Genomic DNA, 23,027 nt, shown 5'->3' on the forward strand with positions numbered 1-23,027 from the left:
CCACTTCTGCAGCGCCCGTACTTCCCCCATTCACATCCCCAACCAAATGCAGTCGGCTGCATGAGAGGCATTTTTATGTCCTCCCGAGTACCCCTACCCAACGAACCCCCCCCAAAAAGATGTTGTGTCTGCAGCAAGCGCGGATATAGGCATGACACCCGCTATTATTGTCCCTCCTGTCCTGACAATCCTGGTCTTTGCATTGGTGAATGTTTTGAACGCTACCATTCACTAGCTGAGTATTAGCGTAGGGTACAGCATTGCACAGACTAGGCACACTTTCACAGGGTCTCCCAAGATGCCATCGCATTTTGAGAGACCCGAACCTGGAACCGGTTACAGTTATAAAAGTTACAGTTACAAAAAAAGTGAAAAAAAAAAAAAAAAAAAACACAAACAAAAATATAGAATAAAAAATAATAGTTGTCGTTTTATTGTTCTCTCTCTATTCTCTCTCTCTCTATTCTCTCTATTGTTCTGCTCTTTTTTACTGTATTCTATTCTGCAATGTTTTATTGTTATTATGTTTTATCATGTTTGCTTTTCAGGTCTGCAATTTTTTATACTTTACCGTTTACTGTGCTTTATTGTTAACCATATTTTTGTCTGAGTACAGCATTCACGACTTTGAGTGGTTATACCAGAATGATGCTTGCAGGTTTAGGTATCATCTTGGTATCATTCTTTTCAGCCAGCGGTCGGCTTTCATGTAGAAGCAATCCTAGCGGCTAATTAGCCTCTAGACTGCTTTTACAAGCAGTGGGAGAGAATGCCCCCCCCCCCTCACCGTCTTCCGTGTTTTTCTCTGGCTCTCCTGTCTCAACAGGGAACCTGAGAATGCAGCCGGTGATTCAGCCAGCTGACCATAGACCTGATCAGAGACCAGAGTGGCTCCAAACATCTCTATGGCCTAAGAAACCGGAAGCTACGAGCATTTTATGACTTAGATTTCGCCGGATGTAAATAGCGCCATTGGGAAATTGGGGAAGCATTTTATCACACCGATCTTGGTGTGGTCAGATGCTTTGAGGGCAGAGGAGAAATCTAGGGTCTAATAGAACCCAATTTTTTCAAAAAAGAGTACCTGTCACTACCTATTGCTATCATAGGGGATATTTACATTCCCTGAGATAACAATAAAAATGATTAAAAAAAAAAAAAATGAAAGGAACAGTTTTAAAATAAGATAAAAAAGCAAAAAAATAATAAAGAAAAAAAAAAAAAAAAAAAAAAAAAAAGCACCCCTGTCCCCCCTGCTCTCGCGCTAAGGCGAACGCAAGCGTCGGTCTGGCGTCAAATGTAAACAGCAATTGCACCATGCATGTGAGGTATCACCGCGACGGTCAGATCGAGGGCAGTAATTTTAGCAGTAGACCTCCTCTGTAAATCTAAAGTGGTAACCTGTAAAGGCTTTTAAAGGCTTTTAAAAATGTATTTATTTTGTTGTCACTGCACGTTTGTGCGCAGTTGTAAAGCATGTCATGTTTGGTATCCATGTACTCGGCCTAAGATCATCTTTTTTATTTCATCAAACATTTGGGCAATATAGTGTGTTTTAGTGCATTAAAATGTAAAAAAGTGTGTTTTTTCCCCAAAAAATGCGTTTGAAAAATCGCTGCGCAAATACTGTGTGAAAAAAAAAAATTAAACACCCACCATTTTAATCTGTAGGGCATTTGCTTTAAAAAAATATATAATGTGTGGGGGTTCAAAGTAATTTTCTTGCAAAAAAAAATAATTTTTTCATGTAATCAAAAAGTGTCAGAAAGGGCTTTGTCTTCAAGTGGTTAGAAGAGTGGGTGATGTGTGACATAAGCTTCTAAATGTTGTGCATAAAATGCCAGGACAGTTCAAACCCCCCCAAATGACCCCATTTTGGAAAGTAGACACCCCAAGCTATTTGCTGAGAGGCATGTCGAGTCCATGGAATATTTTATATTGTGACACAAGTTGCGGGAAAGAGACAAATTATTATTATTTTTTTTTTTTTTTGCACAAAGTTGTCACTAAATTATATATTGCTCAAACATGCCATGGGAATATGTGAAATTACACCCCAAAATACATTCTGTTGCTTCTCCTGAGTACGGGGATACCACATGTGTGAGACTTTTTGGGAGCCTAGCCACGTATGGGACCCCGAAAACCAAGCACCGCCTTCAGGCTTTCTAAGGGCGTAAATTTTTGATTTCACTCTTCACTGCCTATCACAGTCTCGGAGGCCATGGAATGCCCAGGTGGCACAAACCCCCCCCCAAATGACCCCATTTTGGAAAGTAGACACCCCAAGCTATTTGCTGAGAGGTATAGTGAGTATTTTGCAGACCTCACTTTTTGTCACAAAGTTTTGAAAATTAAAAAAAGAAAAAAAAAATTTTTTTTTTTGTCTTTCTTCATTTTCAAAAACAAATGAGAGCTGCAAAATACTCACCATGCCTCTCAGCAAATAGCTTGGGGTGTCTACTTTCCAAAATGGGGTCATTTGGGGGGGTTTTGTGCCACCTGGGCATTCCATGGCCTCCGAAACTGTGATAGGCAGTGAAGAGTGAAATCAAAAATGTACACCCTTAGAAATCCTGAAGGCGGTGATTGGTTTTCGGGGTCCCGTACGCGGCTAGGCTCCTAAAAAGTCCCACACATGTGGTATCCCCGTACTCAAGAGAAGCAGCAGAATGTATTTTGGGGTGCAATTCCACATATGCCCATGACCTGTGTGAGCAATATATCATTTAGTGACAACTTTGTGCAAAAAAAAAAAAAATAAATAAATAAATTGTCACTTTCCCGCAACTTGTGTCAAAATATAAAATATTCCATGGACTCAACATGCCTCTCAGCAAATAGCTTGGGGTGTCTACTTTCCAAAATGGGGTCATTTGGGGGGGGTTTGTGCCATCTGGGCATTTTATGGCCTTCAAAACTGTGATAGGTAGTGAGGAGTAAAATCAAAAATGTACGCCCTTAGAAATCCTGAAGGCAGTGATTGGTTTTCGGGGCCCCGTATGCGGCTAGGCTCCCAAAAAGTCCCACACATGTGGTATCCCCATACTCAGGAGAAGCAGCTAAATGTATTTTGGGGTGCAATTCCACATAGGCCCATGGCCTGTGTGAGCAATATATCATTTAGTGACAACTTTTTGTAATTTTCTTTTTTTTTTTTTTTTCATTATTCAATCACTTGGGACAAAAAAAATGAATATTCAATGGGCTCAACATGCCTCTCAGCAATTTCCTTGGGGTGTCTACTTTCCAAAATGGGGTCATTTGTGGGGGTTTTGTACTGCCCTGTCATTTTAGCACCTCAAGAAATGACATAGGCAGTCATAAATTAAAGACTGTGTAAATTCCAGAAAATGTACCCTAGTTTGTAGGCGCTATAACTTTTGCGCAAACCAATAAATATACACTTATTGACATTTTTTTTACCAAAGACATGTGGCCAAATACATTTTGGCCTAAATGTATGACTAAAATTGAGTTTATTGGATTTTTTTTAGAACAAAAAGTAGAAAATATCATTTTTTTTCAAAATTTTCGGTCTTTTTCCGTGTATAGCGCAAAAAATAAAAACGGCAGAGGTGATCAAATACCATCAAAAGAAAGCTCTATTTGTGGGAAGAAAAGGACGCAAATTTCGTTTGGTTACAGCATTGCATGACCGCGCAATTAGCAGTTAAAGCGACGCAGTGCCAAATTGTAAAAAGTGCTCTGGTCAGGAAGGGGGTAAATCCTTCCGGGGCTGAAGTGGTTAAGGACCTTCAGGTGTAAGACATCTAGTCCTGGTGACTTATTGATGTTAAGTTTTTGAAGTCTATTTCTGATACGGTCTTCTGTTAGCCATGATGGTGCATTCTCTGCCGTGTTATTAACATTACAGCCTTGGCTACTATAACCCCCCCCCCCCTTTCCTTTGTGAAAACTGTGGAGAAGAATGCATTTAAAACCTTTACCTTCTCTTTGTCAGTAGAGTGCAAAATACCAATACCAAGTCAAATTCAGGTGCAGACACTGCTTGCATTTACAAATAATACTTTAAGGCTACTTTCACACTGGAGCGAGGGGCGTTAGTGGTAAAACGCTGCTAGTTTTAGCGGTGCTTTACCGCTAATATAGCTGCGCTTTTGGCTGCTAGCGGGGCACTTTTAACCCCCTGGGGGGGGGGCAGCACTGCCCATTGATTTCAATGGCAGGGGCTGTTTAGGAGTGGTGTATAATGCTATATAAAAATGCTGCTTGCAGGAATTTTTTTCCCGTCCTGCAAGCGCAGGGCACGAGAGGCGCTTTTCTTTTTTAGCGCTAAAACGCCTGAAAAGCACCCCAGAGTGAAAGGGGTCTTAAGGATGTATTAATGGATGCAGGGCTGCAATAATGTAATGTCATTTTTTTTTTTTTTTTTTTTTAACGTATGTACTATTTGACAGGTTTACTTCATCCAAAGCAATACAATACCTATCCAGACCTAACCAACACATAAATACATCAAAACCTCAATGACACTCAAAAACTTAGAGTAGAAAGAATTATGGGTTATTTCATACACTAGGATTATATGAAAAGCTTCCTGCAATGTGATCCTGCATTGTACATTCAGCTTCCCTCACAATAGGCACTGCCTAAGAACTTGAATGCATACTATGTTTATACATAAAGCAGACTAATTTCTTCTCTGAGTGTGAATAATCAACTGTTTTCACCACAAAATAAAAACTAGCAAAACACCAGCTGGCACTGAACGGAACACAATGTCCATCCAGAATGTGACTAAAACATGGTATTCCAGAGATTTATAAAAACAGCAAGATCCGTTCACCATCAGCAAAAGCATCCCAAGCTGGGAAAACTAATCTCAGCAAGAGAGATTAGCGCAGTTGAAGAATTTCAGCCACTACATGCAATCTGTTTGAAAAGATTGCAAGGTTATACTGGGGAGACTGGAAAACCTACCTAAGCAAAAACATGGCCAGATTGCATTTCTGCATAGTTTTCAATTACCTGGGCTGTTACATCACTTCTGTAGCAGGTGAAATGCCTGGCCTTAACGCTACACAAAGAGTTCCTTAGGAATCCTTTGTGAGGGTGCAGACTCAGAAATAAGGCTAAAGTGGAGCCAACCCAATCCCAAAATGCTACCTCACAATAAATAAAAAGAAAAGCCCATTTTTAATTTCGATAATACACTCACCTTACTTTCAACTTTCGCCTGCGCCACTTGGGTGAGAGTGACGTCACCATACTTCAGTCAGATCCTGAGGATTGTTGAATAGCCCTACTATCATTGTATAGTTGCCCAATAATTCCACAAGGAAATTAATGGCTCTGCCAGCAGGTGATCGGGCCCCCCCTCCCAAGAATACCCTTACTCCTCTGAGCTGTAGACCACTGCGGAAGCCTTGAGAATGGCGCAGAAGTTGGCAGAGTGTGGGAACATGAATTCCTAATCTTCTCCTGCCGAGAACGAACCCAGAAGTGCCTAGCTCTGTATACTTCCAAGTTCAAAGCTACCAAAATTCAGAAAAGATACCAGGTAGATAAGCAGATCAAAAAGGGTATCTGTCCCCAAATCTACTTTTACTAACGACAGGGCGATATTAGGGGTTGATCCTAATGTTTCCATCAAGATTACTTGTCACTAACATTGGGGGCTCCCCTATTACAGCTAGGGTTGAACCATTACTCGTGCAAATGCTGCAATACCTAATACTGATAACTTTGCGGTATAATTTGAGCCCATACAAAAGGAATGGACCCAAATCACACTGCAAAGAATCGCATGCAATTTGAACAGAAATGCAGTGCGATTCCTGTCCAAAAGACATGCAGTTTCCCACACCAATCCTGTGTGAACCCAGACTTGTCATAGTGACTTCAGCCTGGGTTCACACAGAAGCAGTGGGGGAAAGCGAACGCAATTCGAACCAGAATCACACCGCATTTCTGTTCAAATTGCATGCAATTCTTTGCAGTGCGATTTGAGCCCATTCATTTTGTATGGGCTCAAATCGCACCACAAATGTATCGTCCTGGCAATTACTTGACCAAAAGTTTTGATACTCGTACCCGCCGACAAAGAAACGGTATTGGTGCAACCCTAATTACAGCCCCCTCGTGGTGTCAGCAAACAGAAAAAAAAGTAACATATATGTGCGCACACACACACATTTTAATATATATATATATATATATATATATATATATATATATATATATATATATATATATATATATACACACACACATATACATACATATATACATACATACATACATACACACACACACACACACACACACAGTAAGGGCCTAAAATATTGGCACCACTGCATTTCTGTCAGATAATGCACCACTTCGCCCAGAATATTGTTGCAATTACAAACGTTTAGGCATTAACATGTTTATATCCTTTGTTTGTATTGGTATGATACAAAAAAAGTCCAGAAACAAAAAGCCAAATCTGACACATTCCGCACAAAGCTCCAAAAATGGACTGGACAAAATTATTGGCACTCTCTCACATCCAGGGAGATTAGCTACAATGCCGTGGGCTGTAAACTTCTTGATAATGTTGCGCACAGTGGACACAGAAACATTAAGATCTCTGGAGATTGACTTGTAACCTTAAGATTGTCCATGTTTTTCCACAATTTATGTTCTCACATCCTCAGACAATTCTTTGCTGCTCTTTCTTTTCTCCATGCGGCACACAGAGACAACAGAAAGGTTGAGTCAATTTTTCACCATTTTAACTGGTAATATATGTCTATCATAAATATATCTATTTTATTTTAAAATATATATATTAAAAAAGCCAAAAATAGTTGTCGTTTTATTTTTCTTCTCTCTCTATTGTTCTGCTCTGTTTTACTGTATTTTATGCTTAACTGTAATGTTTTTGTTACTGTGTTTTACCGTGTTTGCTTTGCAGGTATGTCATTCTACTGTACTGTCACTGTGTTCTATTGTTAACCATAGTTTGCTTTGCAGGTACGCCAGTCAGCTGAAGCACTGATTTATTTATTTTGACAGCAACAGGGTTTGCTCTCACGATACATAAATCCGTGACTCCAGCGCTGTAGGAGGTGATTTCACCACCACAGTTAAAAAAAGAGCATATATGCCGAAGTATAGGGGCAGGGGTGGACATTAGGGGCGGACTGCCCCAATGCGTCGTTATATAAATTTTTTTTTTTTTTTGCACAGATTGCAATAAAAAAAAAAATGAGTTAAAGTTTTATTGATACTGTGATTTATTGTTACCATGGTTTGCTTTGCAGGTACGCTATTCAGCTGCCGCATGGATTTATTTTGACAGCAACAGGGTTTTCTCTCATGATAGATCCGTGACTCCAGTGCCGTAGGAAAAGTAGACACCCCAAGCTAAGTAGACACCCCAAGCTGCTCTCTCTCGATTACGTGGATACCACATTTGTGAGCCTTTTTTGGAGCCTAGCCGCGTACAGGACCCCAAAAACCAATCACCGCCTTCAGGATTTCTAAGGGCGTAAAATTGTGTCAATAATGTCAAGATAGCACAACCCCCCCCCAAATTACCCCATTTTGGAAAGTAGACACCCCAAGGTATTTGTTAAGAGGCACGGTGAGTATTTTGCAGCTCTCTTTTGTTATGGAAAACAAAGAAAGAAAAAAGGAAAACATTTTTTTTCTTTTTTCAAAACTGTGACAAAAAGCGAGATCTGCAAAATACTCACTATGCCTCTCAGCAAATAGCTTGGGGTGTCTACTTTCCAAAATGAGGTCATTTGGGGGGGTTCTATCTTGGCATTTCATGGCCTCCGAAACTGTGATAGTTAGTGAGTGAAATAAAAAAATCTACGCCCATAGAACCCTGAAGGCAGTGATTGGTTTTCGGGGTCCTGCAAGCAGCTAGGCTCCCGAAAAGTCCCACACATGTAGTATCTCCGTACTCAGGAGAAGCAGCAGAATGTATTTTGGGGTGTAATCCCACATATACCCATGGCTTGTGTGAACAATATATAATTTCAGTGACAGCTTTTTTTTTTTTTTTTTTTTTCAATCACTTGTGACAAAAAATAAAATATTCAATGGGCTCAGCATGCTTCTCAGCAATTTCCTTGTACTTTGTACTGCCCTTCTATTTTAGCACCTCAAGAAATTAGATAGGCAGGTAAACTAAAAGCTGCATAAATTCCAGAAAATGTACCATAGTTTGTAGACGCTATAACTTTTGCGCAAACCAATATACACTTATTGAATTTTTTTTTTTGCCCAAAACATGTGGCTGAATACATTTTGGCCTAAATGTATGACTAAAATTGGGTTTATTGGATTTTTTTTATAACAAAAAATAAAAAAATTTAAATTAAAAAAAAAAAAAAAAAAATTAAAAATTAATTTTTTTTCAAAATGTTCATACATTTTTAGTTTATAATCGCAAAAAATAAAAATCCCAGGTGGTGATTAAATACCACCAAAATAAAGCTCTATTTGTGGGGAAAAAAGATGCAAATTTTGTTTGGGTACAGCATTGCATGACCGCACAATCACCTGTTAAAGCAGCGCAGTGCCAAATTGTAAAAAGTGCTCTGGTCATTAAGGGGGTAAAACCTTCCGGGGTGGAAGTGGTTAAGCAAGTTGTATTTTTGAGGATTAATTTCATAATTGAACTACAATGCTCTCAATCCAAAATGTTAATAAACCTCAAACCTAAATATTTAAAGTAAAAGTGAGGTTTTGGCTTTCTTAGGAAAAGATCTGTGTGCGCATTTATTGGGCTATTAGTGGGCAGAATTATTATGCAGCTAAATTAAAATTTTCCCATCTCACTTGTTTATTTTCATCTGTTAAAGTGAGATTAATAAACAAACAACTAAACATTTACAAATGAACATTTGACATTTCAAAAAAACAAAAACAACAAAAAAATACAAACGGTGACCAATATAGCCACCCTTCTTTTTATTAACAGTGATAAGCCTTCCATACATGGAGTCTGTCAGTTTCTTGATCTGTTGACGATCAACTTTTTGTACAGCAGCAACCACAGACACTGTATGGTGAAAAAACACGAGGGTTTACAACCCCTTTAAGGCCCTTACTGGCTAGCCACACAGTTGAGTACTTCGATGCATGTGAAGGAGAATTTCCTGTATAAATATCATGGTCTTCTTGAAAGATGCAGACTTTTTCGTGTACCACTGCTTGAAGAAAGTGTCTTCTAAAAACTGGCAGTAGGTTTGGGAGTTGATGTTGAATCCATCTTCAACCCGAAAAGGTCCAACTAGCTCATCTTTATTAATACTAGCCCATACCCCACCTTCAGCTTGCTGGCGTCCAGACACAGGTCCATCTATCTGATCTGTCAAGAGTCACTCTCATCTCATCAGTCCCTTAAACCTTTATAAAATCTTAAAGTCTTCAGATATTTCTTGGCCCAGTCTTGACGTTTCAACTTATGTGTATTGTTCAGTGGTAGTGGGGGTTTCAGCCTTCCTTACCTTGGCCATGTCTCTAAGCAATGAACACCTCGTACTTCTGGGCACTCCAGGTAGGTTGCAGCTCTGGAATATGATAGTACTGGAGGATAATGGGTTCCTGGTAGCTTCACGTTTGATTCTTCTCAAATCTTTGGCCATTAATTTGTGTCTTTTTTTCTCTCAACATGTTTCTTGCGACAAAACATTTGATGGCTCTGTGACCACACACCAATATCTTATCAATTTTAAGAGTGATGCATCCCTCTGAAAGACTTTAACATTTTGACTTTTCAGTGTCAGTTACAGCTCTTTTTTGGCCCATTTTGCAAGAGAAAATTAAGCTGCTTAATAATTATGCGCACCTTGATATACCGGATATGCTTAAATCCAACAAACATTCAAGTTTATACATTTTGGAGTTGGACAATAAGCATAAAAATTATGATTTGTTCAAAATGCTCACCTGCTTAATAACTGTGCACACAGTAGCTGTATGTATCTATTGTGTAACACTTTTTTCTCCTACTAAAATTTTTACAGAAGTACAAAAAAAACCCACATCCTACACCAGAGGTAAAAGGATAGTTTGACTCCAAATTGAGGAGCTGCAGCATTTTTTAAGCACCACCTATTTTTTGGGGTACCTATTTTGTGCAATTGCACACAATTTTTAGCCTAAAAAATCAGTTATTTTTTAAGTCGACAGTCTCATTTTTTTTTATTAAACCCATTCACAATAGCCCTCCTGTAACATCATCCCAACATCAGTGAATTCAAGAAATTGTGATGGCAAATGCTTAATATCTGAAAATATTAACTATATTCACCTGTTTATCAACCATGTGGGACAGTATTCAGCATAAACGAGTACACCCCTTTTGAAAAGTACGGTTTTAATCAATATCTCAATGAACACAAGAACAATTTCCAACATTTTGACAAAACTGAATTTTAGAGAACATCTGTTTAGCTCATTACATGAAATTAAGGTTAATAATATAACTTAGATTAAAAAAATCTTCAGTTTTACTCAATTTAGTTGATGCAAAAGTGAATACATCCCACAAAAAAAAAAAAAAAAAACTACTACATCTAGTATTTTGTATGACCTCCATGATTTGTAAGGACAGCACCAAGTCTTCTAGGCATGTGGCAACATCTATCTTTTTCCATTCTTAAAGACCGACCTCTTTTATTGCCTAAATGCTGGATGGAGAGTGATACTCAACTTGTCTCTTCAGAATTCCCCATAGGTGACATAGTTGGCCACTGAATCATTTTCACCCCTTCTTCTTCAGAAATTCAACAGTGGTCTTAAATGTGTGTTTTGGCTCATTGTAATGATGGAAAAGCACACAACGACCAAGGGCACGGAGTGATAGTAGCATCTTCTCTTTCATTATAAAGCAGTACATCTGTGAATTTATGACGCCATCAATGAAATGCAGCTCCCCAACACCAACAGCACTCATGCAGCCCCACAGAAGAACACTGCCACTACCACGTTTTACTATAGGCACCATGTACTCCTCGCCGAAGCCAGTTTCAAAGCCATCAGTTCCAAAAACCTTTATCTTGGTCTCATCACCCCAAAGTACAGAGTCCCAGTAGTCTTTTTCGGTATGGGCCCTGGCAAATTCTAGGGGGGTTTTTGTGCATGGGCTTTAGGATAGACGTCCATCGTGGACCACACCCATGCATGCCATTCCTCTGCATTGTACGCTGTATTGTGTCACAGGAAACAATCATCCTATCCCTTTCTACTTCTTTAGCTAACTGCAGTGAACTTGCATGGCGATTTTCTTCAACCCTTTTTAATCAGAAGACGCTCCTGTTGAGGGGTTCAATTCCGTGGATGGCTTGGATGTCTTTGTGAGATGACTGCAGTTCCATCTTTGTTAAATTTTTATAACACTTCTGCTACAGTATTCTGACTGATAAGTAAAGCTTATGGGAAGGGCTTTTCTTTGTTAACCACTTAAATACAGGGCACTTTCCCCCCTTCCTGCCCAAGCCAATTTTCAGCTTTCAGTGCTGTCGCTGTTTAAATGACAATTGCGCGGTCATGCTACGCTGTACCCAGACATTTTTCTCATTTTCTTCCCACAAATAGAGCTTTCTTTTGGTGGTATTTGATCACCTCTTCGGTTTTTCTTTTTTGCTAAATAAAAAAAAAGGCCGAAAATTTTGAAAAAAAAAGTTTTTCTCCTTAAATGATGGGCACTGATAAGGTGGCACTGATGAGTACGAATGAGGTGGCACTGATGGGCATGGATAGACACTGATAGATGGCACTGATTGGCATCACTGATTAGGAGGCACTGGTAGGTATTGCATCATGTGTGGGCACACATTGCAACCCATGGCCACCAGGGATGCCATCCCTGGTGGTCATCAGTGGTGGCCATCCCTGGTGGTCCTGGGTGGGCATCCGAGGGGGGCAGCGCAGACCCCCCCTGTCAGGAGCCGATTGGCTCTCCTCTACATGAGTCTGTCAGACTTCCTAGAATGCATCAAGGTGAAAAACCATGAGACTTTACAACCCCTTTAAGTCCACCTAAAAACTACCCAGTAGGACAACAATGCAGTGATTTTTTTTTACAGAGCAAACAGCACTGCCACCCTGTAAGGCTAGGTTCACAATGATGCGGCTCTGCAAGCCCCAATTGTGCACCGGCATGACAGCCCATTCATTTAAATGGGCTGCCATGCTTCCTGAAATGCCAGAAAAAAGTTCCCTGCAATATTTCTGGAATTGCAGTCCGCACGGGAACTGCAAGTGCAGTTCCTGGTGTGGAAGCAATTTCCAGCGTGTGCAATAAGGATTGATGGCACTGGCACACATCCCCTGCATTCTTCTGTGCGGGTGGTTGAGTCTGTGGGAACAGGTGCAGACCCGTAGTGGGAACCACCTGCATAGATGTGAACCTAGCACTAAAAGAAGTGGAAAATCAACAAGCTCTACTGGCAGGATAAACAGGTAATAAAACGCTAAAAAATAGAAACTGCTGCGTTAATGCAGACTACAACATACACTATATGTTCATGTTATTTTTTCCCGTAGTTCTATTATAAAGACGAAAATCCCTCTAAACTGTCATGCCGATTGGCAGCATTTTGTGATTCAGCAATCTTAGCTAATTAACAAGCTTTATTTTCAACCACAGCCTCTTGTTAAAAAGTGCAAATCCCTTATGCATATAAAACCCTCTTGTAAATTACAATTACCTGAACAGGCCAATTATATTCATTGCATCACAGAGAATCGGCTTGTCAAGGCTCCAATACATGCAAAACTAACTGACAGATGACGAAGCTTTAACTGTGCAACCTAAACAGAAAGCTAGAAGATAGAGTGATAATATCAGCAAATTCATCTACGAGCCATAAAATGTAATTGTAATGGGAAGCAGGGTGCAACCATGCAAGTGAATGGATCAGTTTGATCCCAGAACCAGGTTGGATATAAAAAAAAAAAAAAAAAAAAAAAAAAAGATTTTTTTGATTTTTATTGGGTTACATAGTTACATAGTAGGTGAGGTTGAAAAAAGACACAAGTCCATCAAGTCCAACCTATGTGTGTGATTATGTGTCAGTATTACATTACATATCCCTGTATGTTGCGGTCATTCAGGTGATTATCTAATAGTTTCTTGAAGCTATCAATGCTCCCCGCTGAGACCACCGCCTGTGGAAGGGAATTCCACATCCTTGCCGCTCTTACAGTAAAGAACCCTCTACGTAATTTAAGGTTAAACCTCTTTTCTTCTAATTGTAATGAGTGGCCACGAGTCTTATTAAACTCTCTTCTGCGAAAAAGTTTTATCCCTATTGTGGGGTCACCAGTACAGTATTTGTAAATTGAAATCATATCCCCTCTCAAGCGTCTCTTCTCCAGAGAGAATAAGTTCAGTGCTCGCAACCTTTCCTCATAACTAAGATCCTCCAGACCCTTTATTAGCTTTGTTGCCCTTCTTTGTACTCGCTCCATTTCCAGTACGTCCCTCCTGAGGACTGGTGCCCAGAACTGGACAGCATACTCCAGGTGCGGCCGGACCAGAGTCTTGTAGAGCGGGAGAATTATCGTTTTATCTCTGGAGTTGATCCCCCTTTTAATGCATGCCAATATTCTGTTTGCATCTACTAGGACCCCCAGGTCCTTTTCCATCCTAGATTCCCCCAGAGGTTCTCCCCCCAGTGTATAGATTGCATTCATATTTTTGCCACCCAAATGCATTATTTTACATTTTTCTACATTGAACCTCATTTGCCATGTAGTCGCCCACCCCATTAATTTGTTCAGGTCTTTTTGCAAGATTTCCACATCCTGCGGAGAAGTTATTGCCCTGCTTAGCTTAGTATCGTCTGCAAATACAGAGATTGAACTGTTTATCCCATCCTCCAGGTCGTTTATGAACAAATTAAATAGGATTGGTCCCAGCACAGAACCCTGGGGAACCCCACTACCCACCCCGGACCATTCTGAGTACTCCCCATTTATCACCACCCTCTGAACACGCCCTTGTAGCCAGTTTTCAATCCATGTACTCACCCTATGGTCCATGCCAACGCACCTTATTTTGTACAGTAAACGTTTATGGGGAACTGTGTCAAATGCTTTTGCAAAATCCAGATACACCACGTCTACGGGTCTTCCTTTATCTAGATGGCAACTCACCTCCTCATAGAAGGTTAATAGATTGGTTTGGCAAGAACGATTCTTCATGAATCCATGATGATTACTGCTAATGATATCATTCTTATTACTAAAATCTTGTATATAGTCCCTTATCATCCCCTCCAAGAGTTTACATACTATCGATGTTAGGCTAACTGGTCTGTAATTCCCAGGGATGTTTTTTGGGCCCTTTTTAAATATTGGTGCTACATTGGCTTTTCTCCAATCAGCTGGTACCATTCCAGTCAATAGACTGTCTGTAAAAATTAGGAACAACGGTCTGGCAATCACCTGACTGAGTTCCCTAAGTACCCTCGGATGCAAGCCATCTGGTCCCGGTGATTTATTAATGTTAAGTTTCTCAAGTCTAATTTTAATTCCGTCCTCTGTTAACCATGTAGGTGCTTCCTGTGTTGTGTCATGAGGATAAACACTGCAGTTTTGGTTACTGAAGCCCCCCGATTCACTCGTGAAGACTGAGGAGAAGAATAAATTCAATATCTTTGCCATCTCCCCATCCTTTGTAACCAGATGTCCTTCCTCATTCTTTATGGGGCCAATATGGTCTGTCCTCCCTTTTTTACTGTTTACATACTTAAAGAATTTCTTGGGATTTTTTTTGCTCTCCTCCGCTATGTGTCTTTCATGTTCTATCTTAGCCATCCTAATTGCACCCTTACATTTCTTGTTGCATTCTTTATAAAGTCTGAATGCTGAGGATGATCCCTCAACCTTGTATTTTTTGAAGGCCTTCTCCTTTGCTTTTATATGCATTTTTACATTGGAGTTAAGCTATCCAGGATGTTTGTTCGCTCTTTTAAATTTATTACCCAATGGGATACATTGGCTAATGCCCTTATTTAATATGCTCTTAAAGCAAACCCATCTCTCCTCCGTATTCTTTGTTCCTAATATTTTATCCCAATTTATGCCTTTTAGCAAGGTTTGTAGTTTAGGGAAGTTGGGTCTTTTGAAATTCAGTGTCTTTGTGTTCCCTTCATGTTTCCTATTTGTGTGATTTATACTGAAACTAATTGACCTGTGATCGCTGTTATCTAAATTGCCCTGTATTTCCACATCTGTGATCAGGTCTGTATTGTTGGTAATCAGTAGATCCAGTAATGTTTTATTTCTAGTTGGTGCGTCTACCATCTGACCCATAAAATTGTCCTGCAAGACATTAAGGAACTGGCGAGCCTTAAATGAATGCGCGGTTCCCTCCGCCCAGTCTATGTCTGGATAATTAAAATCCCCCATTATGATAACACTTCCTATCCTTGCTGCTAATCCAATTTGTGATAGGAGATCCGTCTCCACTTCTTCCCTCAGGTTAGGGGGCCTATAGCATACTCCCAGTATTATTTTCCCCTTAGCTTCATCCCTTTGGAGCTCTACCCATAAAGATTCCACCTCCTCCCTAGCCCCCTCAGTGATGTCATCTCTCACATTCACTTGTACATTATTCTTGATATATAGGCATACCCCTCCCCCTTTTTTACCCTCTCTATCCTTGCGGTATAGGGTATACCCTTGAATGTTTGCCAGCCAATCATGAGAGCTGTTGAACCAGGTCTCTGAAATTCCCACAAAATCCAAATCCTCCTTGTACAGCAATATCTCTAGTTCACCCATCGATGCAATCACACAATTTTACAGTAACCATCACATAAAACAAAGTTCAGGAATGTTCCTTTATCCCATTGTTTTGCAAATCAATGTGCACTACAAACTGTATGATTGTGAGAAGACAAATGCATTTGTACCAGGCTCTAAGTGTGAGGAGGAAGGGCAAGCAGTAAAAATGAAAATAAAACCTTCCAAAGCAGCTTATAAACCTTGTGATCTTTCGGCACATAGCTTGAAGTGCTTTATTCCTCCCTCGAGGAGCAAAATGGCAGCAGGCTGTAAAAGAGACCCAATTTGGGAATATTTACTAACCTGACAGCTTATTATTCTTAATAGGAAATATTTATTTTGTATGCAAATATTAAAGATTCTAACTACCAGCAAGAATAAGTCCTTACATTTAAAGAGCGCCTGTCATTTCAGTTTCATCATGGCAGCGCCTTTTAGCGGGCATCCACTCACCGGCTGTCGCCACGTCCCTCACCTTGTTGTGTCACTGCCGCATCACCAGCCGTCCCATTAAAGTGAAAGGGACTGTCGATGAGTCAACAGCGGGTCAGAGGAGGAACCGCTGTGGGACAGAGATGTCAGTTGCTCTTTAAAAATTATGATTCAAGTTGATTTAAATCAAGCCTTTTTTACTAGCGATTTAAATTGTGATTAAAATCAAATCCACCCTGCCAAGAACTATTGTCCATGTCACACAATTCACAGATCAGAGTCTCTGTTTGCTGCCGGTAATGAGAGCAAATTTATCTAAAACACAGCAGAGGTCCACAGCTACCCTGACAGTTGAGAAAGCACAGCGTACATAGGCCCACCCATGTAATGATACATGCTGATCAGAGATGACCTACAAAAAGGTTGTCATAACCATGCCTTATTCATCCAGTGTGATTCACAGATGCCGTTTACACTGTCAAGTCAAAAACAGCTTGCCAATGTCTTCTATAATAACATACTCGCTTTGCATTCATGAAAACACTTTTTGATCAACACAAATGTCCCTTTTATGCATTTCAACAACAGGGTTGAAGCACAGAACAGGGAAACCAGCATGTATGCTGCACAGACTTCAAATTTAATACGTTATACCTTTTTTTTTTATATATTGAACAAATGGATTCAGTTCCAGTGATAACATCAATTATAAAAACTCAACCTAAAAGCACATTTGTCTTGCTTTCATATGCACAGAAAATATCTGTGCAAAATCTAAAAACAAACATAGGTGGTAACATCTCTGCAATATATGCATATTTTTCTCATGTTTTGTCTTTGTAAAATATGCTGTAGGTACAGAAAAATACCTGCTGATCCTAACTACCTGTAGTGAGCGGACAATGCTGCCTATGCTGTACTGAAATCCCACAAGTGCTGTCTGCCTTGACTTGTTGTTCCTTGTTGAACTATAGAACACCACACTTCTCATCTCATCTAAAAATGGGGATGTTCTGTAGTCCAAGAGGGAAAAACATTTCTTTGGATGTCAGTGTAGCAAAGGCAGCATCATCAGCTTACTATATGAAGTTAGGAGCTAACTGTATTTTCAGCAGGATCAACTTGTAATTTATTTTACTTGCATAGTTTTTTTTTTAAGAGAATATATATATATATATATATATATATATATATATATATATATATATATATATATATATATATATACACACACACACACACATATATATATATATATATATATATATATATATATATACACACACACACACATAGTGCTCAGCATAAACGAATACACCCCTTTTGAAAAGTAAGGTTTTAATCAATATCTCTTTCCAACATTTTGACAAAGCTGGGTTTTAGAGAACATTTGTTTAGCTCATTACATGGAAGAAAGGTTAATAATATAACTTGGATTACAAAATCTTCAGTATTACTCAAATTAGTTGATGCAAAAATGAATACACCCCACAACAAAAACTACTACATCTAGTATTTTGTATGACCTCCGTGATTTGTAAGGATAGCACCAAGTCTTCTAGGCATGAAATGAACAAGTTAGCGACATATTGCAACATCTATCTCTTTCCATTCTTCAAGAATGACCTCTTTTAGAGCCTGGATGCTGGATCGAGAGTGATGTTCAACTTGTCTCTTCAGAATTCCCCATAGGTGTTCAATTGGGTTCAGATCAGGAGACATACTTGGCCACTGAATCACTTTCACCCTGTTTTTAAAAAAGGCAACAGTGGCCTCAGATGTGTGTTTTGAATCATTGTCATGTTGGAAAAGTGCACGATGACCAAGGACAGGGAGTGATGGTAGCATCTTCTCTTTCAATATAGAGCAGTACATCTGTGAATTCATGATAACATCTAGGAAATGCAGCTCTCCGACACTCATGCAGACCCACAGAAGGACACTGCCACCACCATGTGTCACTGTAGGCACCATGCATTTTTCTTTGTACTCCTCACCTTTGCGACGCTATACAGTTTTGAAACCATCAGTTCCAAAAACATTTATCTTGGTATCACCACTCCAAAGTACAGAGTTCCAGTAGTCTTCTTCTTTCTCAGTATGGGCCCTGGCAAATTCTAGGTGGGCTTTTTTGTGCATGGGCTTTAGAAGAGGCTTCCTTCGTGGACAACACTCATGCATGCCATTCCTGTGCATTGTATGCTGTATTGTGTCATGTAAAACAATCACCCCAGTTTGGTTTTATACTTCTTTAGCTAACTACTGTGAACTTGCATGGTGGTTTTATTCAACTCTTCTAATCAGAAGAAGCCCCTGTCGAGGTGTTAACTTCTGTGGATGGCCTGGATGTCTCTGTGAGATGGCTGCAGTTCCATCTTCGTAAAATTTTTGTATCACTTTTGCTAAAGTATTCTGACTGATAAGTAAAGCTTTGCTGATCTTGTAGCCTTTACCTTTCTTGTGTAAATAAATTATTTTGTTTCTCAGGTCTTGTGACATTTTTCTTCCATGTGGTGCCATTGCTGACAGCAAAAAATGGGAAAGGGTTTTCTTTATAATCAACTGTTTGCTGGAACCTGTTTAATGGATAATTACACTCACCTGTAGTTGAATTCTTGTTAAATTAGGATTTTGTTGTCTAAAAATTTAGCTTTGCTCCTAAGACCTTCATTGGGGTGTATTCATTTTTGCAGCATGGTCTTGAATTCATTTGTTAGGAAAAATACTTTTTTTTTTGTGTGCGCAAATTAACAAATCTTGGTTACAATCAATGACCCGCATTTGTGGGAGTATTTTGTAGTACAGTGCTCCATAGAAAATGTTGATTCTGAAAGGAAAGTATACTCATTTATGCTGAGCACTAGAACTCATATATATATATATATATATATATATATATATATATATACATACATATACACACACACACATACATACATACACACACTTAAGTGATTTTGAGAGTGGAATGGTTGTTGGTGCCAGACGGGCTGGTCTGAGTATTTCAAAAACTGCTGATCTACTGGGATTCTCATGCACATGCCTTGTTGATGTCAGAGGAGAATGGGCAGTCTGGTTACAGATGATAGAAAGGCAACAGTAACTCAAAATAACTCCTTGATACAACCAAGGTATGTAGAATACCATCTTTGAACGCACAACACATCGAACCTTGAAGCATATGGGCTACAACAGCAGAAGACCATACCAGGTGCCACGCCTATCAGCTAAGAACTGGAAACTGAGGCTACAATTGGGACAGGCTCACCAAAATTGGACAATAAAAGATTGGAAAAATGTTGCCTTGGTCGGATGAGTCTCGATTTCAGCTGCGACATTCACATGTTAGGTTCAGAATTTGGCATAAACATGAAAGCATTCATGACATTGAGTGTCCTAAGTAATCTAAGCTTTATACCTTAAAGTATAAAGCCTAAACATTTTTACCTTAACCCATTCAGTAATAGCCCTCACCCCCCCAACCATACATACCTGAGTCCTCACTCGATCCAGCTCTGTGCCCATCTGCAGTAGCTCTGTCTTTCCTCTGCCTGCTCTCATAAGCTTTATGGAGGCAATGGGAGTCACTGACTTCCACTGTAGTCAGTCAAAACCTGTGGCGAGGGAGTGGGCCGAGCTGTGTCATCTGTGAATATGGACACAAGCAGCAAAGCTCAGGATCAAGCCTGCATGAGTACCCCCATAGCAAGCAGCTAGCTATGGGGGCACTCGCTGAAGAGAAGGAGCCAAGAGCACTGGCGGAAGACCCGACAAGAGGAGGTTTGAGGCCGCTCTGTGCAATTCCATTGTACAGAGTAGGTAAGTAAAACATGGTTGTTATTTAAAATAAAATTCCTTTACAATCACTTTAAAAGCATTGCATACATGCTTGTTGGCAACATGCCTTAACTGACTTATCAAAGGAGATTTGTCAAGATAAAAATAAAAAAGCTGCTATTCCTAAAGTGAAGGAACAGGATCCCTAGGCTCATATTTCTGTACTTTGCACAGTTGTCCTTTAATTATTTGCCCACTCCCCCTGAGTGTAGTTCATTAAGATAAATATGTACCTGTATATTTTCACTATGCGGTCCCATTTCTGAGTGGAATAGCTTCTCACTGGGTCTTACTGGTCTCCCTCATTGAATCGATTTAAAGTCCATGTGTGCTGCCACCTCACTCTTTCCTATGAGAACAGAATAGGTGAGGCGAATTAAGGCAAGTATAGTTTATTTAAAGAAAGAAATAAGCAAAATGTTGCTGGGAAGCGATGGAGCTCTGGTCCAAAACCTTCTGTCCTTCACCTCTTCTTAATGGTCCATCAATATAATGCAAAGCCTCACCAACCAATAGTAATGTGTGGGAGCCAGTAGAGCATGGGCTACAGCTCAAACGTCAGAGCTGAAAAAGTCAAGATTTGCATACTGGATGACCTGAGTTTTTACAGCTACGTAGGTGCTAGCTGTTCATTTCTGCTCTGCTGTCACTACTGGTACATTTTAATTGTAAATTTCTCCCACTTTGTCTTCGTTCTTCCTTCCTATAGTCTCCTGTGAGAAGTAGAAGTGTATGTAGTAAGTGACACATTTTTGACACCAGCAGAAAAGTGGCAGGTCTGTAATCATCGTTCTTGATGGCTTCTAGTACATTCTGAAACTGAGTTTTACAGATAAGCAATCGTTATAATAATGGCAAGCGATTTTATCTTGTACATCACGCTTTGAGTTTAATGTCTAAGATCTGTATTATTTGACCTGATAAGTATGATGTAACAGCAAAGAACTTACTTTCTGCGTAAAAAAAAAAAAAAACATGTTCAACAAATTTTTGTCCAACAAATGTTAATGTGATTGAAAAGGCAGTTTTTTTTTTTTTGTTTGTTTTTTTTTTAATATTAAAGCGGTTGTAAACCGCTGAACGTTTTTTTTTCCTACCCTGCAAGGTAATGACATAATGTGCTAGTATGCATTGCCACGATGACGTCCCTCCTGCGCATGTGCACGGGAGCCATCGTTTACAGCACAGGGCTCTGAAAGAATGGCCAACCGGGCTGTCACTGGCTGCATGTAAAGTAAAATCCTCGTAAACCGTGCACGTTTAGGAGATATTTACACTACGTATAGATAATCCCTATTATAGGCTTACCTATAGGTAAAATTCAGAGATGGAAGTTTACCTCCACTTTAATGCATTCTATGCATTAAGATAAAAAGCCTTCTGTGTGTAGCAGTCCCCTAATACTTACCTGAGGTCCCTCTAGATCAAGCAATTTGGCAGGTGTGTCTCGGCTGCCCGGGACTCCCCTCCTCATTGGCTGAGACAGCAGCGCCGCGCCATTGGCTCCCACTGCTGGCAATCAAGGTCAGTCAACCAATGAGGAGAGAAAGGGGTGGGGCCGTGGCTCTGTGTTTCTGAATGGACACAGGGGCTGTGGCTCGGCTCGAGTGCCCCCATAGCAAACTGCTTGCTGTGGGGGCACTCAACGGGAGGGAGGGGCCAGGAGTGCCGAAGAGGGACCGGAGAAGAAGAGAATCGGGGCTGCTCTGTACAAAACCCCTGCACAGAGCAGGTAAGTATAACATTTTTTTTTTTAGTTAAAAATAACAAACAAGACTTTACAATCACTTTAATTTTGACATCAAATTTCAATTAAGTTTAGTCTTTTGACAAAAATGCCATTTTAGTTTTAGTCATCTGAATTGTTTCAAAAGGCAAAACGACATCTCTATCAACTTATGAAGGAAGTGTGATTTTGCCTCTGAAACAGTTCCCGATTGGCTACCAGCACCCAGGTTTTTGACAGCTCCATCTGACAGTTCTTTGGAGGTTCCCACGGCAGAGGCACTTGAACAGCTTTTCTGGATCTTATCACCGGCATCTACTGCCTCTCCATGATCCCAGCGACTCCTGACCGCTTCATATTAAGCTAATTCTATGCCTGTTTCACACTGATGCTTCATTACCATTGTTTTTATTAATTTTATATGAATAAAATCTTGCTGCACTATTGGCAGCCTGGTCCCTCTCTCTCCCCTATCATTACTATAAAAAAAAAAAAAAATACCTCCCTCACATTTTAGTTCAGTTTTCGTTTGTTGATATAAATTGGCATTGATTTTTGTCAATTGACAAAAATTCAAATTGATTTTCATCTACTTTTTGTCACTGAAAACACGTCTCTGACAAAAAAGATGATGAAAATATTTTCGTCAATGACATTAACACTGCTAGATTGTGATCAAAGATGGTCCCTCTGCTGCCACTACCGATAGATTAACACAAAACTCTGGTCTAAGCCCAGGTTCACAGTGAGCTGCGGAAATGAAGCCGTGTGAGTCCAGCTGAACTCGCACGATTTCACTCCTGCATGTCAGTCCCGATTTCGGCTGCGATTTCACAGACAACTGTGCGGGTTTCTGCACAGTTGTCAATGGAAATTGCATTCCAAAATCACAAAAAGTAGTACAGTTATGACTTTTTGAAATAGGCGAGGCATCGCACCGATTAGGACGGTGCCATTGCCACTGATTTGACATGCGATTTGACATGTCAAATCGCACCAATGTGAACCAGGACTAAAGGACAAAAATCTACGCACTGTCCTACTTGCTGCAAAACGTAATTAATAATAAAAGGGTGTTTAATATAAAATGTACTAAGATTCCATACAATATACAAGATGTCTTTTTTTTCTTTTAATTAAACAAAACCAGTTACATTTTAAAAGCAAAGTATATTGATATAGCACCATTCACGATATTTACATTTCAGCTTGAGCTACTGAGCTTTAGAAACAGGTATTTTACAACAGAAAACCAAAACAAAACCAA

The 23,027-nt window shown here is 39.8% G+C and overlaps 1 protein-coding gene across 2 annotated transcripts in view; it reads right to left on the reverse strand.

The window, feature by feature from the left end:
* The window catches only part of ZFYVE9 (zinc finger FYVE-type containing 9), a 164,576-nt gene that overhangs the window by 119,024 nt on the left and 22,525 nt on the right, over nt 1-23,027 (reverse strand). The window contains exon 2 of one of the 2 annotated variants that reach the window (XM_073593535.1): nt 20,268-20,383. The exons of the other annotated variant lie outside the window; for it this stretch is intronic. The gene's annotated coding sequence lies outside the window, so the exon portion shown is untranslated. The remainder of the gene's footprint in view (nt 1-20,267; nt 20,384-23,027) is intronic. 2 annotated transcript variants of the gene reach the window in all.

The sequence above is a fragment of the Aquarana catesbeiana genome, linkage group LG07, assembly GCF_042186555.1.
Source record: "Aquarana catesbeiana isolate 2022-GZ linkage group LG07, ASM4218655v1, whole genome shotgun sequence".
In the NCBI taxonomy this organism is placed as follows: domain Eukaryota; kingdom Metazoa; phylum Chordata; class Amphibia; order Anura; family Ranidae; genus Aquarana; species Aquarana catesbeiana.